The sequence below is a fragment of the Tamandua tetradactyla genome, chromosome 15, assembly GCF_023851605.1.
Source record: "Tamandua tetradactyla isolate mTamTet1 chromosome 15, mTamTet1.pri, whole genome shotgun sequence".
Taxonomy (NCBI): Eukaryota; Metazoa; Chordata; class Mammalia; order Pilosa; family Myrmecophagidae; genus Tamandua; species Tamandua tetradactyla.
Genome location: NC_135341.1, coordinates 931,435 through 949,009, shown reverse-complemented (window position 1 = coordinate 949,009; position 17,575 = coordinate 931,435). Strand labels below are relative to the sequence as shown.

Below are 17,575 nucleotides of genomic sequence, written 5' to 3'. Positions count from 1 at the left end.
TGTATAACTGTTTATTTATGAAAATTCACTGTCATTGCTATGGCTTAAATTATGTCCTAAAAGATTTTTAACCTAAAAATAGTCTTAAGTCCTAACAAATTCAAACAGTTGTGATCAAACAATTCTCTTTTTTTGTCCCATCCTTGGCTATACCAGTTCAGATGTTCCCCAGTTCAGTTTGTGACAGTGAACATTGATGGCTTTTGTTTAATCACCAATGAAACTACTTCAGGAAGCTCCCAGACACTGCCCAACTAATTGCTGGCATTTCTTGACTGGGAACTGACTTCTTCAGAGTTCCTCAAATACTTACAAATGGTTTCCTGCAACATTAATCCCAAAACATGGGCATTAATAAAGAACAAATGCCTAAAACAAAATATCTGGCATTCTTTCAATAGAGTTTCTGAGACTTTTCACATGCCACACTGTGATATACAATGCTGAGATAAACAAAATTGATACTTGCCCATCTGGAGTACATTTGGGTCAAGAGAGTCAAGAAAAATGTATTACTAGTGGTGTGTACTTTGGTGGAAACACAGGTTTTGGCAGGATCTTGATAGGTAACAAGGCTGGGCTTCAGTATTCAAACTCCTAAAATCTAAGTATCTAAATAGAGACCATGCAGGATATTCTTGTCATAAGGAGTCCTAGGAATAGGTGACTGTGTGAACAAGTCACTAATGCAGTAGAGCCTATGGCCACCCCACAGAACAAGTGAGGTTATTCATGTGCTGCTAAGATCAGGTACACACAAACTGCCTGGGAATAAACGTGGCTCCAATATCACCACATGACCCCTAAGGACATCATTTCAGGTAAGGCAAGGAATCAAAATCTCTCTGTGGGTAAACTGGCATATTAGTAAAGCTCTTATGGCCTAAATTCAGTACCTGCATGAGGTCATGGGTGGTTTTGAGACTGAAAATGTTTCATGACAACTCCAATCCTCCTGCTACTTTCCTGCCACATCACTACCTCTCTGTCTCCCTATGCTGTGGATCCCTACAGGGGTGAGAGTACAAAGACATAGACTCATGACCCTAAGTTAAGCAACTACATCATATATTTATAAAGATTCTCATCCAATTCTTCAAGAGCCACCAGAGACCCCAGAGACACAAAACACTGCCCTCCTGAAGAGGCACTGCATCCTGGTCTGAACCCTGCTGTGAAGAAAATATACTAGTCAGACACATGAGAAAAGGTTACAAAATCTTGACTAGTATCATAATGGAGATGTAGGAGAAGATTGTGAAAGTGGACACAGTTTCGGTATTGCCCTATTTCAGAAATATTGGCATGTTCAAAAGACTCAATGTTTACATGAAAAGAAACAAAGATGGCAAATGTAAACAGATAATAAATGTAAACACAGATCTCGGCATCAACACTTTATGAGAGAAAGCTTATAAAACTCTAAGAAGAAAATGAATCTGTTAGTTTTCTGTCTTTCTAACATAATCAAATTACCCAAATGAGTGAGGATCAAATAAGAAAAGGCAGGCATCCAGGGTCATAACCAATTCTCCACCTATATGCAACTAACTAATGAGAAAGTTATTGCAAAAAAGTTACTACAAAAAAAAGTGCAAAAATGGTGAGACCATGGACTGCTCTATTAGGGCAACCAATTCAAAGAAGAGCTAAAGAATATGGAAAAGCATGGGAAATACTGTTCACTAGAATGTAGGTCCCAGCAGGCTCACAAAACTCAGCAGTGAAGTCATAATAGAGAGGGCTGCCAAAAGGAGGATTGTCAGGTGAAAAATTTTAGATATAATAGATTATAACTTGAAATTAAAGGATTGGGAGCAATTTTACAATTATTTTGCATATTAGGGATGATAATTGATTAGATGCAATGAAAGTGAAGAAAAGGGCAAATTAAAACAACACCTGATTCCAGAATAATTTTTTAATAAAAAACTTCAAAAGAGCAATAAAGGTTTTATATCTATTCAAAAATAATATAAACACTAATTATATTGAACAATATTCATGATACAATTATTTTGAGATAAGGTTCTGGCTAAGAGTTGGGCAGGTATAGTGTATAAATGAAAATACTCATCATTTGATACATGGAGGTATCTAAAAATGAATATACATCTGGAAAGATAAAATTAAAAACAAAAAGATTACTGAAAACTGAAAAATATGAAGAAGCCTTAAAATAACTGAAAGACACAAACGGACCTTTGCACACCAATGTTTATAGCAGCATTATTTACAATTGCAAAGATATGGAAACAGCCAAAATGTCCATGAACAGACGAGTGGCTAAACAAACTGTGGTATATACATACGATGGAATATTATGCAGCTTTAAGACAGAATAAACTTATGAAGCATGTAACATGGATGGACCTAGAGAACATTATGCTGAGTGAGACTAGCCAAAAACTAAAGGACAAATACTGTATGGTCCCACTGATGTGAACCGACATTAGAGAATAAACTTGGAACATGTCATTGGTAACAGAGACCATCAGGAGTTAGAAATAGGGTAAGATAATGGATAATTGGAGCTGAAGGGATAGCGACTGTGCAACAAGACTGGATACAAAAACTCAGAAATGGACAGCACAATACTACCTAATTGTAATGTAATTAGGTTAAAACACTGAATGAAGCTGCATCTGAGGTATAGTTTTTTTTCTTCTTTTTCCTTTTTTTTTCTTTTTTTCTCTCTATTATCATTTTATTTCTTTTTCTGTTGTCTTTCTATTTCTTTTTCTAAATCGATGCAAATGTACTAAGAAACAATGAATATGCATCTATGTGATGATATTAAGAATTACTGATTGTAAAAAAAAAAAAAAAAAAAAACGTGCCTATGTGCCAGACCCACTGCTAGAAGTAGGAACTACAAAAATGGATGAGCCCTGAACCAGATAAGACCTGAAATGCTGAGGGGCCAGCCTCTCCAGAACATTAACTAGTCCCATCCAACATAAAAAAGTTAGAATGGGCGTAGCCCAAATACCCCTGAAGAGTGGGAGAAAGATCAAAGGTGATGATGGAGTTATACCCAGAAAGTCAGGTTTAACAAATGAATATGATTGCTGAATCATTATATTGATGATTCTTTTAGTCTCCAGAACCTTAGAGGAGCTAGAAGTAAAAACCTAAAATGGTGGAATTATAACCCATACCAAACTCTGAAATCTGTTCTACAGCTAATTGTTGCAATGTACTTTGAAATTTATAGCTTTCTTGTGTGCAATATTTTTCACAAAAAAGAAAAATATGTATTTCTTCTAGCCTCCAGTGCTTTGGAGCAGCTAGAGGGAAAAATCTGAAATAGTGGAATGGTAACTCACAAACTCTGAAATCTGGTCAGTTATCTACTTATGGAAACATTCTTTGAAAATCATTGCTTTTTTTTTCCTTTTCTTTGTATATATGTTATATTTAACAATAAAAAATGTTTAACAGGGTAAGATAATGGGCAATTGGAGCTGAAGGGATACAGACTGTGCAACAGGACTAGATACAAAAACTCAAAAATGGACACCACAATAATACCTAATTGTAAAGTAATCATGTTAAAACACTGAATGAAGCTGCATCTGAGCTATAGGTTTTTGCTTTGTTTTGTTTTGTTTTTACTATTATTACTTTTATATTTTTCTCTATATTAACATTCTATATCTTTCTCAGTTGTGTTGCTAGTTCTTCTAAACTGATGCAAATGTACTAAGAAATGATGATCATGCATCTATGTGATGATGTTAAGAATTACTGATTGCATATGTAGAATGGTATGATTTCTAAATGTTGGGTTAATTTCATTTTTTCCGTTAATTAAAAAAAAAAAGAGAAGGGGTAATTGGAGCTGAAGGGATACAGCATGTGCAACAGGACTGGATATAAACACTCAGAAATTGACAGCACAATACTACCTAATTGTAATGCAATTATGTTAAAACATTGAATGAAGCTGCATGTGAGGTATAGGTTTTTTTTTTCTCTCTATTATCGTTTTAATTTTTATTCTGTTGTCTTTTTATTTCTTTTTCTAAATCAATTCAAATGTACTAAGAAATGATGAATATGCAACTATGTGATGATATTAAGAATTACTGATTGTACATGTAGAATGGAATGATTTCTAAATGTTTTGTTAATTTTTTTTAATTAATAAAAAAATGTTTTAAAATAAATAGATGAGACCAAGTTGCTCACAGTAGTGGAGATGGACTGCAGTGCCATGACCACAGATGTGTGACCCCAGGGGACCACCAAAGGGAAGACCGGGCATGACTCCTGCCTGGGCGAGTAGGAGATAGCCACCTAGATGCCAAGAAGAGAGGATCCTACTACTAACCTCTACCACACTTGAGGTTGGAACTTTTGTAAATTAATTTTGGAGTTACCGTGGATATTTGGGTGCAAATCTGCCCAGTCTGCATCTGAAGTTTTACAAGGGACCTTGAATCTTTTCTTACCTGAGCCATCTGTGGACCTTCAAATACCAGCCTGAAGAGCAAGCTAGCTTTGTCTCTGTTTCCCAACCCTGGTGCATTTCCCTGAGTGGTTGACTGCCTATATTTACCCATTTGTGTACAAGGGTGAAATATAAAAAACACCTCAACTTGCAGGTACAATATAAAAGATGCCATAAACACCAGCGCTAACTGAATACAAATTGAAAGCTCAGTTCACTTTAGCTGAGAGACAGGCTAGAGGAAATACAGACAATATTTGCCTCCGTTTATTGAGCTCTTACCAAGTACCAGGTGCTGGGCCTGCAGCTCCCATGAATTATCTCACTGAAGCTTCACAACCACCTTCCCAGAAAGATGCTCTTACTGCTCCTGTTTTAGAGCTGAGGCTTTGAGAGGTTAAGTAAATTAGTCATGCTCACACAGCAGTGGAGTCTGGACAGTCCCAATTCTCTCTGACCCCAGAACCAGGAAAGGGCATTCTCTGTTTAATCTCTTCAGTGGGAATATGATGAGGGGAGCAGAAGTAACTGGAGCTGATTTCCCACTTAAAAGGGGGCCTGTTGACCCAGGACCAACTTGCCTCCATGCTCACTGAGCAGGGGAGCTGGGGCTGGTTCCATTCTCTGCAGGGAGAGCCCTCTGTCCGTCCTTGCCTTACATGCCCTACCCTGCTCTGTGGTGCCTTAGTTTCCTAATTTGAGGATCAGGAAAGACAACATTCCTAGGGAAGAGAATCAAGCCAGTGCAAATTTTACATGGCCTTAAATCCAAACTCTGCAAGTGTTCCAGACTCTTCTGAGGAAGTTTATTCACCTTTATAACATGACTACCTTTGTGTACATGATTTTAACATTTCACTGTGATAATTCAAGAGGCAAAATACAGAGTGGCATTTTTATATTGGGGTCCTGAATTTTTAATTGGTAATCCAGTTTCTATTTATCTGAAGGTCATGCAGCCTCAGCTGCAAAGGTACCTTCTGCAGCTGGACTTCCCTCCTGATCACCAGGTTATCTGCAGTAAATAATTCTGCAAATAATTTAACAGATAAATCGCCTGCCTGGTAGTCTATCACCGAGGTATCTTTAAAGTAATTTTGGAAAGATATTGACATGTCTAACAGCCCAGACAGACACAAACAACAGATTGGATAAGGAGACAGATCTTTACTCTAAGGAAAAGTGGGGGGAAAGGTACCCCATGCTGCGTTTTCTCAAGCAAAGGCAATATGACAAGGGTTCAAATTCATCTTTGAAGAAGAGGATAAAGCAGGCCTTTCTCAATTTTCAGCCTCACCTCTCCTCTTAATAGAAAGCCAATCTACAAGAACAATGCAGTTTTCTTTGGACAAAAAAAAATATATATATATATATACCTGGATAAAATTAAAATAAAAGTGACAGCACTATGTTTGCATATAGCACATTGTACTTTTTTTCACATTGCACTTTTCAAAAGGCTTTGACATCTAGCTGACTATTACAAAATCCTTGTAAGCAGGTAAAACAATTTTTTATAATAATAACTAGGCAGGTAAAATATTTTTTTTCCATTTCCCAGGTTATGGTGGCTTTGCCTGGTCTAATGCTCTTTCCAAAATAATAAAAATATCCAGTACTCACATAATAAAAAAAATAAAATAAAATAACTGAAAATACATACTTCTCAGAAATAAGGTTGAGGATGTGAAGAATTAAGGTATAGGGGAATTCTTGTTTATTACAATATTGGTATTGTATTATTCAGTATCTCAACCTAAGACCATTTCATTTTGGTCCAACATCCAAAATAAGGGTAACAGTTTGGGACAGCAAAAGTTCACTACCAAATGTTTACTTTTCTTGGCAACCATCTGTACTTTCTCTTCTAAGCAGAGATGCTTTGGGACATGAACAGAAGGGGACAGTGGCAGTATCCTCATTTTTCTGCATAGGTGTGAGAAGCTGAAGACACTTGAGAACAAATGCTGCTCATACTTCAACAATCACATGAATTTCTCCAATCTTGTAAAAATTCAGTTCCTGATTTATTAGGTTTGTGGAGGACCCTTTGAAATTGCCTTTCTAGCAAGCTCTTAAGATGTGTGATACAAAGGGCATATGTACCTCACACTGCAAATTGCAAGGTCCTGTTTTGGTTTCCACTTCTTTATGGAAGTGGTTTTCAAACTTGAATACTTATTCAAATAATCTTAGGATCTTTTAAATTCTGAACGTCAATTTCAAAACCAAGGACAATTGAATCAGAATCTCTGGCAATGGATTCTAGATATCATAATAAAAGGAAGACAAATAATATCAAAGTGCAGAGGCCTTAAAATCCATTGTCTTAGAAGCAATGATTTAATATGGGTGATATTCTCACTTGAAATTGTGCAGCTCATAATGTCAACAAAAACATCAGATTAGGGAGCTCCAATGGATCTTCTGTCCTCAGAAGAAATGAATAAAAAGCATAAACTGTCAAAATCATAGTTGTCATAACAAACAGTCTCAGGTTTATAGCAACCACCGTGAAGGCTAAATCAAAAAGTTAACAAATGAGAGACTTTGCAGTATTTCTACTTAGCCCTATAATCCCACATCACAAGTGTTGGATGGTTCTGAAGACAGCAACATCTAGTTCTTGTTCCTGATTCCAGAGGGAGAAGGGAGATTAAGATCCCAAGAAATTGTGCTTGTCTCATTTAAACTCTCAGAAAATTTCCTGAAGGTTAGATGAAAGTTTGTTGCTTTCTTTGGTCTTAGAACTCTGTTATGGCAAAAATAGTGGCAAATTGGAGGATGGTCCTTGAAAACATTAGAATGAGAATGAGAATTTTCTGCTGCCCAGTGATGTAAGATGCCCAGTGATGTAAGTAATAAACACATCAAAATCCTGTCTAGGAAAGCTGAAGAGGCCTATTTTAGAGAATAAATATTTTGAAAAACTTGTTTTTAAGGGAAATCAAGAAAGTCAAGTGTGTGTTTTGAAAGCATTTGTGCTCATTCAGAAAAGGACCAAGAAGAACCTATGTTGCCACATCAGTGTGATGATAAAACTTCAAAATATTAGGAAGTGAAGACAAAGGTAGATGTTTAAAGGGCCTAGCTAAGCATAAGGGAATACTCCAACAGAACCAATGTGCTAAGACAGGGAAAAGTATTTAATTTCACATGTGCTTTTCATATGGAATGCTCTATGCATAGATAACATATTCAAGTCTTAGTGAACACTCATGTTGTGTTCACTCATGTGAAACCCACTAGAAAATGACATCTTCAAATATACTAATGTAAGTCAGAATCTGGACTCATTTGTGAATAGGATCTATGGATATTCTTTGGTAGAATGGAATGAATTTGGGCTTGAACCCAATAGGAGATACTTCATATGCAAAGAAAATTGAACATGAAGATGGGAAGGAAAGAACCAGACATTGAAGCCAGAGAAGGGGGAGAGATCACCATGTGACAGAGGCATTCCATCACCACAATTCTACCAAGTATGACAGAAAGCATGGACTTGCTGACATTTTGATTTTAGTCTTCTAGCCTTCAAAACTGTGAGACCGTAAAGATATGTGGCTTAAGCCCGTATTTGTCATGGCAGCTCTGGTAAACTAAGACTACTAGCATCAATGAGTTTTTTTGTATGTAAAACCTCTTTTTCTCAATATGACTCAGAGATAATTGCATACAACAATAATTATAAACCTATGTTATTGGGAATAAAATATATAAAGATGTAAATTGTAACAATAACTGAAAGAAGGGTTGATTGTGCTATGTAAGACCATTACCAGTAATAGAGGACTTAATTCTATAAACCACCTAGATCTAGGAGACCTATACAGAGCATGTCACAAAAAAGAAGCAAGTATCCATTCTTTTTAAGCTCACATGGGATATTCTCAAGGTTAGACCATATATCTAGTTACAAAATAAGTCTATAAAATTTTTAAAAGACTGAGACACACAAAGTATCTTCCCAAACAATAATGAAATGAACCATAATTCAGTAACATAAGGAAAACTAGAAAATTCACAAAAGTGTGGAAATTAAATAGCACCCAATTAACAAACTGTGGGTGAAAATCAATTACAAGGGATATTACCAAATATATTGAGATGAATGAAAATGATAACACAACATACTAAATTTCTGGAATGAAAACAAAGCAGTGTTCAAACAAATTGTATCTTAAAATCCCTACTTTAATCAAGAAAAATAATTCCCAATTAAGTATATAATTTTACATGTTATGCATTGCATAGATCTATAAAAAGGAGAGCAGACTTAGCACAAAGTTATGAGAAAGAAGAAAATAAGAAAGATTAAAATGGACAAACACAGAATGTAGAAGAGAAAACAAAAGACAAAATCAACAAAACCAAAACATGGTTCTTTGAAACATCAATAAAATTGCCAAGACTTTACCTCAACTGACAAACACCAGTAACAAAAATGAGAAAATAAAGTGGGGGATTGAATGAGTATTCTATAAATAATTGTAATCCAACAAGTTAAACAATGTGGATGGCAAAAATTCCTAGAAATAAACAAATTACAAAAATTGACTCAAGAAGATATAAAATATCTTAACAGAACTATAATAAGCAAAGAATTTTAATCATAAATCAAAAACCTTTCCATGAAGTAAAAATCAAGACACCTTCACTGTTGAAATCAATAAAACATTTAAAGAAAAACTGGCACCAATACTTTTCAAACTCTTTCATAAAACAGAATAGAAGATGTATTATATCCACACAATGGAATATCATTCAGCCAGAAATAGGAAAGAAGTAATCACATCATATAACAATGAACAAATAAACAAACATGTTAAGTTAATGAAGGCAGACCTAAAAGTTCACATATCTTAATGACTCTATGTATATTCAATAGCCAGTGTAAATAAATACATAGAGACAGAAAGAAGATTAATGTTTAATAGGGTTTGATAGTGGTAGATATGGGGTTTCCTTTGAGGATTACAAAAATGTATTGGTACTAGATAAAACCAATGCACAACACTGTGAATACAGTAAATGCCACTGACTGTACACTTCAAAACAGTTCATTTGATGTTATGTGCATTCAGCTCCATCAAAAAAAGGGATAATAACAAGTCAAGGAAATCCAATCTACTTTTGAAACATAAAACATATTTTAATGTATCTGTTGTGAATATGAACATTAACAGATTAAAATTTCAATTAACTTTTGTTTGTCATATTCACATCATGCAAATAACCCCACCACAGAGAAAAAAATGAAAAATACCAAATGAAGATAGAAGCTCTAGAATTCCTTTCAAGTGTTAAATTTGTGAATGAAATGGCAATAAACTCATGTACTACAACCATGTTATGTGCTAAAAAATATTCACTTAATTTCTACTTATCAAAAACAATTCTAGACAATAAAAAATGAAACACAAAAAAGAAAAGAAAAACAGACAAAATAAAAAATGCAAAAAGCAATTATAAAATTATCATTCCATTTTGAGAGAACAGATAACATTCATAACTTAATCAAGGGAGTTCTGTTTGGCTTTTAACCTACCATCTCCATCCTTCCTTCTTTATCCCAGGAACCTGTTGCTTTATATTGTTCACATCATTTTACATTCTGAAATGTCCTTATTTATTCATCTTTATGCCAGTTTGAAAGTATTGTATGTTCCAGAAAAGCCATGTTTTAATCCTGATCTAATCTTGTGGGAGCAACCATTTCTTCTAATATAATTGAATACTGTAGGGCACAAGTTTTAATTAAACTATCTTCACAGAGATGAAGCATGCCTTATTGTGGGTGTCACCTTTTTATTAGCTAGAGATATAACTCTGCCCATTCAGGGTGGGTTTTCATTAGTTTACTGAAGTTCTTTAAAAGAGGAAACATACTGCAGAGAGAGACAGAAATGACAGAAACCTCAGAGCTGACTGAGAATGGAGATGTAGATGCTTGGAGAACAGTTTCTTCAAAGAATAGAGACAAATGTTTGGAGATGCTTGGAGCCCAGCAGACATTGCCATGAGATGTTAAGCAAGACAGAATCTGGAGAAAGCCAAGAGAAGCCAAGATATGAAAACCAGCCCCAGAGCAGCAATGAGGAACCCATGCATGTAGTGACTGAAAACAACAGAGCCCAGGAGCAAGGGACCAGCAGTTGCTAATCACACGATGTTCCAGTCAGCAGGTGTTCCAGACAATTTGGCCTTTCTTGAGTGAAGCTACCCTCTTGTTGGCACCTTAATTTGGGCATTTTCATAGACTTAGAACTGTAAGCTTGTAACTTATTAAATCCCCCTTTTGAAAAGCTGTTCCACTTTTGGTATATTGCATTCCAGCAGCTTGTAAACTAACCCAATCTTCCAATTATTAATATTTACAAATTTATTTGAGGGAATTCTGGCATGTTGTCTATAGGGTATCTAGTCAGTGTCTTTGTCTCCTTTCTCTATCTCCAGGACTAAAATGATTCCTTACATGATAATCAAGTCAGAAGCACTTATGAAGGAATTAAGGAATGTATGAATCTCTTTCCTGCCCTTCAAAATGACCTTATATCCATATTATCCAACATCACATAGGGGTTCTTATTTTGTAATTTTCTGGCAAAGCTTATCAAGATGAAGAGTGTACATCCACAGAATGAAGCTCTAGCTGGGCTTATTATGTTTGTAATCAGGGTGTGACCCCTGGAATATAGCCCTTCTCAGATTTAGTAACTGTTTTTAAATAGAATGCAAAATAGAGGTTTATGTATAATGAAAATAAGCTAGAAAGTGTGGAAACTACAGAGAAGAGCAAAGCGCTTCCTTCAGAAATTTTTCTGAGAAATTGGTTGACCTGTGTCTTAAAATTTGGGGGATCATCTGGGTTCTCCAAACAGTAAGCTGTGAGCATACCACATTCACTTATACTTTCATAAGCCCTGCTTATATTCAGACATGTGTTGTATCAAAACCACTTTTACCTCATTATCTACATTTCCTATTTTAATGAGTCCTTTTACAATTTGAGTTTTGAATTTTTCAGTAATTTTTACTGTCTCCTCCAAGATTCTATGCCTATACTGTGTAATACTGTAAGCCCTGGATTTGAATTAGTGTTAAATTGACATTAACTTTTAAAAAATCAAACAAAACTAAAAGTTCAGCTCTTCAGAATCACCACTTTTAACAGCCCCCTTCAAGATTCTAGATCTGAGCTGTGCAATATCATAAGTAATAGCCTCAAATTGTTGTTAAATTTACATTGATGTTAACATAATCAATTAAAACTAAAATTTAAGCTCCTCAATAGTGCCAGTCAAATTTAAGATCTCATTATGTACATGTGGGCAATGGTTTCTGTAATGGACTGTGCAGAAATATAAGCAAGGATGGAATACTATCTTTACTGCAGACAGCACTGTTTTGACAAGTTTGTCTGTGTATTAGTATTTCTTCTATTTTTTGTATATAAATAATTTATTTTCTCCTTCTCTCTTAATTACTCTCTATGTCTTTCTTCAGATGATATTTTCATTGTATTTGTTTTAACTTCATAAGGTAAGTATGCATATTGTTTAATTGGTATTTTCCACAAAATGAGGCAAAAATTATCCTATAGTATTGGTTTAATTTTACTCACCTTTCAGATGTACTGCTTTAATGGATAAATTTCTTCTATACTTGTGGAATCCATTCTATCTTTAATATTACTGAATGTGCTGGTTTAAAAGGATGCATGCCCCCTAGAAAAGACATGTTTTAATCAAAATCCCATTTCATAAAGGTAGAATAATTCCTATTCAATACTGTATGTTTGAAACTGTAATCAGATCATCTCCCTGGATGATGTGAATTAGTCAAGAGTGGTTGTTAAACTGGATTAGGTGATGGCATGTCTCCACCCATCTGGGTGGGTTTGATTGGTTTATTGGAGTCCTATAAAAGCAGAAACATTTTGGAGAATGGGAGATTGGAGAGAGCAGAGAATGCTGCAGCACCATGAAGCAGAGAGGCCACAAGCCAGCAACCTTTGGAGATGAAGAAGGAAAATGTCTCCTGGGAGCTTCATGAAACTAGAAGCCAGGAGAAGAAGCTAGCAGATGATACTGTGTTCACCATGTGCCCTTCCAGCTGAGAGAGAAGACCTGACTGTGTTCACCATGTGCCTTCTCCCTTGAGAGAGAAACTCTGAAATTCATTGTCCTTCTTGAACCAAGGTATCTTTCCCTAGATGCCTTAGACTGGACATTTCAATAAACTTGTTTTAATTGGGACATTTTCTCAGCCTTAGAACTGTAAACTAGCAACTCATTAAATTCCCCCTTTTAAAAGCCATTCCATTTCATGTATACTGTATTCTGGCAGCTAGCAAACTAGAACACTGAATTTTTGGATATATCAAATGTTGAACATTAATAAGGGTTTTGCTTTGGTATATGATTGTTCTAATTTGCTAGCTACCAGAAAATCAATGGCTTTCAAAAAGGAGAATTTAATAAGTTCACAATTTTTAGGCTGAGAAAATGTCCCAATTAAAACAAATCTATAGAAATGTCCAATCTAAGGCTTCCTGGGAGATACTTTGATTCAAGAAGACCAATGAACTTCAGAGTTCTTTTCTCAAATAGAAAGGCAGATGGTGAACACAGTCCGGGTTTCTTTCTTGTCTGGACGGGACCATGGTGAACATGGCATGATCTGCTAGCTTCCTCTCCAGCTCCATGGGAGGTATTTTTCTTCTTCGTTTCCAAAAGTCACTAGCCAGTGGACTATCTGTGTGGAGGGCCAGGAGCAATTAATCAGGCCCAATCAGGAGCAATAAATCAAGCTCAAGCGGGGACAGTCCCCACACCATTGGGGTGGAATGTCCCCAAGAGTTAAACAATAACCAATGCTAAGAAGCTGTGGGAATGGGATAGGTTTTGGCAATGACTAACGGCATTCTTCTGCTTCTATGAACTGCTTGCTTGCTAGCAACTGCAAAAAAAAAAACACCACAGCATGATTTTAGTCTTTATAAGCACACCTTGAAAACCTCTAGGGGCTGCTCTCTGAATCCTCTTTCTTGGAGGTTTCTGAGGCAGTTGCCAGCCAGCTAATAAAGACTCCAAATTAGCTTGCAGTTTTGAATTGTGTGGCCTCTCTTTTGGTGTGCCCCACAACATCTGCTTCATGGTTCTGTGGCATTCTGTCATCCTTCTCTGCTCTCTCTGAATCTCCAGGTTTCTCCCAAATGTTTCCCCAGTAAAGTAATCAAGACCCACCTGGAATGGATGGAGACATGTCTCCACCTAAGCCAGTTTAACACCCACTCTTGAGTGAGTCACATCTCTATGGAGGTAATCTAATTAAAGCTTCCAACATACAGTACTACATAGGGATTAGAAGAAATGGCTCCCTTTACAAAATGGGATTAGGATTAAAACATGGCCTTTCTAGGGTACATACATCTTTTCAAACTGGCACAGTGATTCAATATGAAAGTGTAGATTTGTAATTTATAATTTGAGTTATTACTTCATTCGTATTAAATAGATTTTGTTTTCTACAGGATTTGTCTTTGTTTTTCTATTTATGCTTTGCTAGAATGCAAGCAGAAAGGAAGAATTTTTTTTGTTCAATTGTCCATTGTATTCCCTGTAATACCTGGACCAGTACCTAGCCCATTGCTGCTACTGGGATTTAAGAGGAACCACTTAAAAACATCTCTTTAAAACACTGCATTATTGAGTAAAAGGAAGACAAATCACTGGTGAGTGGATAGTTGATTTTTTCACTAACAGAGCTATTGGTAACATGTTTTGATGTGGAAACAAAGAGATGCCTAACACTGAACTGCAGCACTAAGCAGATCTGTCCACAGAGAGGAAGAGCTGGGAAATGACAAGCCTGCTTTTACATGACAATGAATGCTTTTATGGATTAAAGTGACATTGAGGATATGTTTGACATCTACTTCTGTTGGCTCTTTAAGAGATCCAGATGGAAAGCCTAAGCAGAGCACCCACACATCCTAAAGGCACTAAGGACTTAAATCACTACATTCACTCTGTTGATAATTTGTATAATATTTTTTGTACAAAGTATTTTTGAATAAATGGACATGAATGATTTGGAAGCATTAAAAAGTTTGTAACATCACCTCAAAATCAAGAGGGTAGGTATGTTCTTTGTAATATATTTCATCTCCATCTTATCACATAGTTTCTATTGACTCCATACTGCAGCCCACTATGAAATGTCTTTACTTTGATTTCCTTCACTTAACATATGTCTTTGTCACATTCTACATTTTTATTCATCTATAGTTAGCTCCTACATGCAAGAATTCTTGTGCATCTTTTACTGTGATATTTTGAAAGAATGTATGTGCTTATATTATGAGCCATGATTGTGTTACCTGACAGTTTTGTAGACATTCTCCAGTATTTCATCAAGTTGGGGAAACCTTTCCCACTATTTGACTTGTTTCTTTTTTTTACTGATCCTAAATATTTATATTTGAATTACAAATGGTGAGAAGGAAGTTTGTTTAAAAATTGTTATATTTATATTTGTTTATCCACACTTAGAGTGAGCATTCCAAAACTCTAAAATGAAATTTCTTAATTTCTATGGAATTAAATCATAAAATTATTTTTTCATATTATGCACTCTTTCTTTACTAGTAACATTAATTTCTTCTGTTTTAGAAACAATAAAAAAGTCAGTGGGTCAAAGAAGAAATTGCAAGAGAAATCAGTAAATATTTCAAGACAAATGAAAATGAGAACATAACATATCAAAACTTATGGAATGCAGTGAAGGCAGTGCTAGGAAGGAAAATTGTGGCCCTAAACACCTACAATAAAAAGGAGGAAAGAACTAAAATAAAAGACCTAATGAAACACCTGAAGAAACTAGAGAAATGATAGCAAACTAATCTCAAAGCAAGCAGAAGGAAAGAAACAAAGATTAGGGCAGAAGGAAATGAAATAGAGAACCAAAAACAATAGACTCAATAAAAGCAAAAGTTGGTTCTTTGAGAGGATCATTAATATTAACGAACTTCACTAGACTGAAAAATCAAAAACAGAGAAGATGTAAATAAATAAACTCAGAAATGAGAGGGGTGACATTATTACTGACCCCACAGAAATTAAAAGGAGCATAAGAGCATATTCGAACAACTGCATGCCAAAGAATTAGACACCTTAGATAAAATGAACAAATTCCTAAAATTATATGAATCCTACCCTGACTCTAGGAGAAATAGAAGACCTCAACAGGCCAGTTACAAGAAAAGAGATTGAATCTATCATCAAAATCCTCCCCACCAAGTAAAGCCCAGGACCAGATGGCTTCACAGGTGGATGCAACCAATCATTCTATGAAGTATTTAGTATCAATTGAGCTCAAACTCTTTGAAAAATTGAAGAATGCTACCTAGTTCATTCTACTATTCCAACATCATCCTAAGACCAAAGCCAGGTAAAGATGCTACAAGAAAAAAAGAATTATGAAACAAATTATCTAATGAATATAGATTCAAATATCCTTAACAAAATACTTTCTAATCAATCCAACAGTATAGTAAAAGAATTAGATACCACAACCAAATGGGTTTTATCTGAAAAATACAAGGTTTGGCTCAACACAGAAAAAAATTGATATAATACATGTAAAATTTGAAGGCAAAAATTCACATGATCATATCAGTTGATGCACAAAAAGCATTTGACAAAACTGAATATGCTTTAGTAAAATACTTCCAAAGATAAGAATAAAAAAGTTCCTCAACATGATAAAGGACATATATGATAAACCCACATAAACATCATACACAATGGTGACAAACTGAAAGCTTTCTCTCTAATGTTTTAACAGTGCAATGATGCCCACATCCACCACTCTTATTCAAGATCATGCTTAAAGTTCTACTAGAGATATTAGGAAATAAGAGGGATCCATATTGTAAAGGGAGTATTAAAACATTCACTTTGCAGATAATATGATCCCACCTATATAAATTTTCAAAAAATCAACAAAACTACCAGAGCTAATAAATGAGTTCATCAAAGTGATGAGATACAAGAGCATCATGCAAATATCAGTAGTGTATTTATACACTAGTACTGAGCATTCTGAAGAGGAAATCAAGACTAAAAACATTCCATTTGCAATGGCAACTAAAAGAATCAATATCATGGAATAAATTAACTAAGTATATAAAGGACCTGTATTTGGAAAACAACAAAATATTGTTAAAAGGAATCAAAGAAGAACTAAATAAATTGAGGGACATTCCATGTTCATGTATTAGAAGAATAAATATTGTTAAGAAGTCACTTCTACCAAAATTGATTTACAAATTCAAGGCAATCCTGATCAAAATATCAATAGCTGATGTTGAAGAAGAGGAAAAGGAAATTATCCAATTCATTGGGAAGACTAAGAGGCCCAGAATAGCCAAAAACATCCTGAAAAAGAAGAAAGAAGTTGGAGGACTCACACTTCCTAACTTTAAAGCTCATTACAAAAATTCAATGATGAAAACAGCCTGGACCTGACATAAAGATAAACATATGGATCAATGGAGGCAATTGAGAGTTCAGAATTAGACCTGCACATTTTTGAACAATTGATTTTTGATGAGTCTGACAAGTCCACTCTACTAGGACAGAACAGTCTCTTCAACAAATATTGGAAAAACTGGGAGACATCTATATCCAAACAAAGAAAGAGGACCACTATCTCACATCTGATACAAAATTTACTTCAAAATGGATAAAAGACCAAAATGAAAGTGACAGGACCATAATGTTCCTGGAAGAAAATGTAAGTAGAACATGTGGTGGATAAAGGTTTATTAGACCTTACACTCAAAATCACAAGCAATGCAAGAAAGAATACATAAATGGAACCTCCTTAAAATTGAATACTTTTGTGCTTCAAAGGGCTTTGCCAAGAATGTGAAAAGTCAGCCTACTCAATGGAAAAAATATTTGGAAATCACAAATCCAATAAGAATTTATTATACAGATTATACAAAGAAATCATACAACTCAATGATAAAATGTCAAATCCAATAAAAAGTGAGCAAAAGACTTCAATGGACATTTTTCAAAAGAGGAAATACTAATGACTAAAATG

At 35.1% G+C, this 17,575-nt stretch overlaps 1 protein-coding gene across 1 annotated transcript in view; it reads right to left on the bottom strand.

Annotated features, from left to right (window-relative positions):
* The window catches only part of LOC143656893 (uncharacterized), a 65,086-nt gene that overhangs the window by 32,914 nt on the left and 14,597 nt on the right, over window positions 1-17,575 (bottom strand). The window contains exon 2 of the mRNA XM_077128644.1: window positions 12,084-12,186. The gene's annotated coding sequence lies outside the window, so the exon portion shown is untranslated. The remainder of the gene's footprint in view (window positions 1-12,083; window positions 12,187-17,575) is intronic.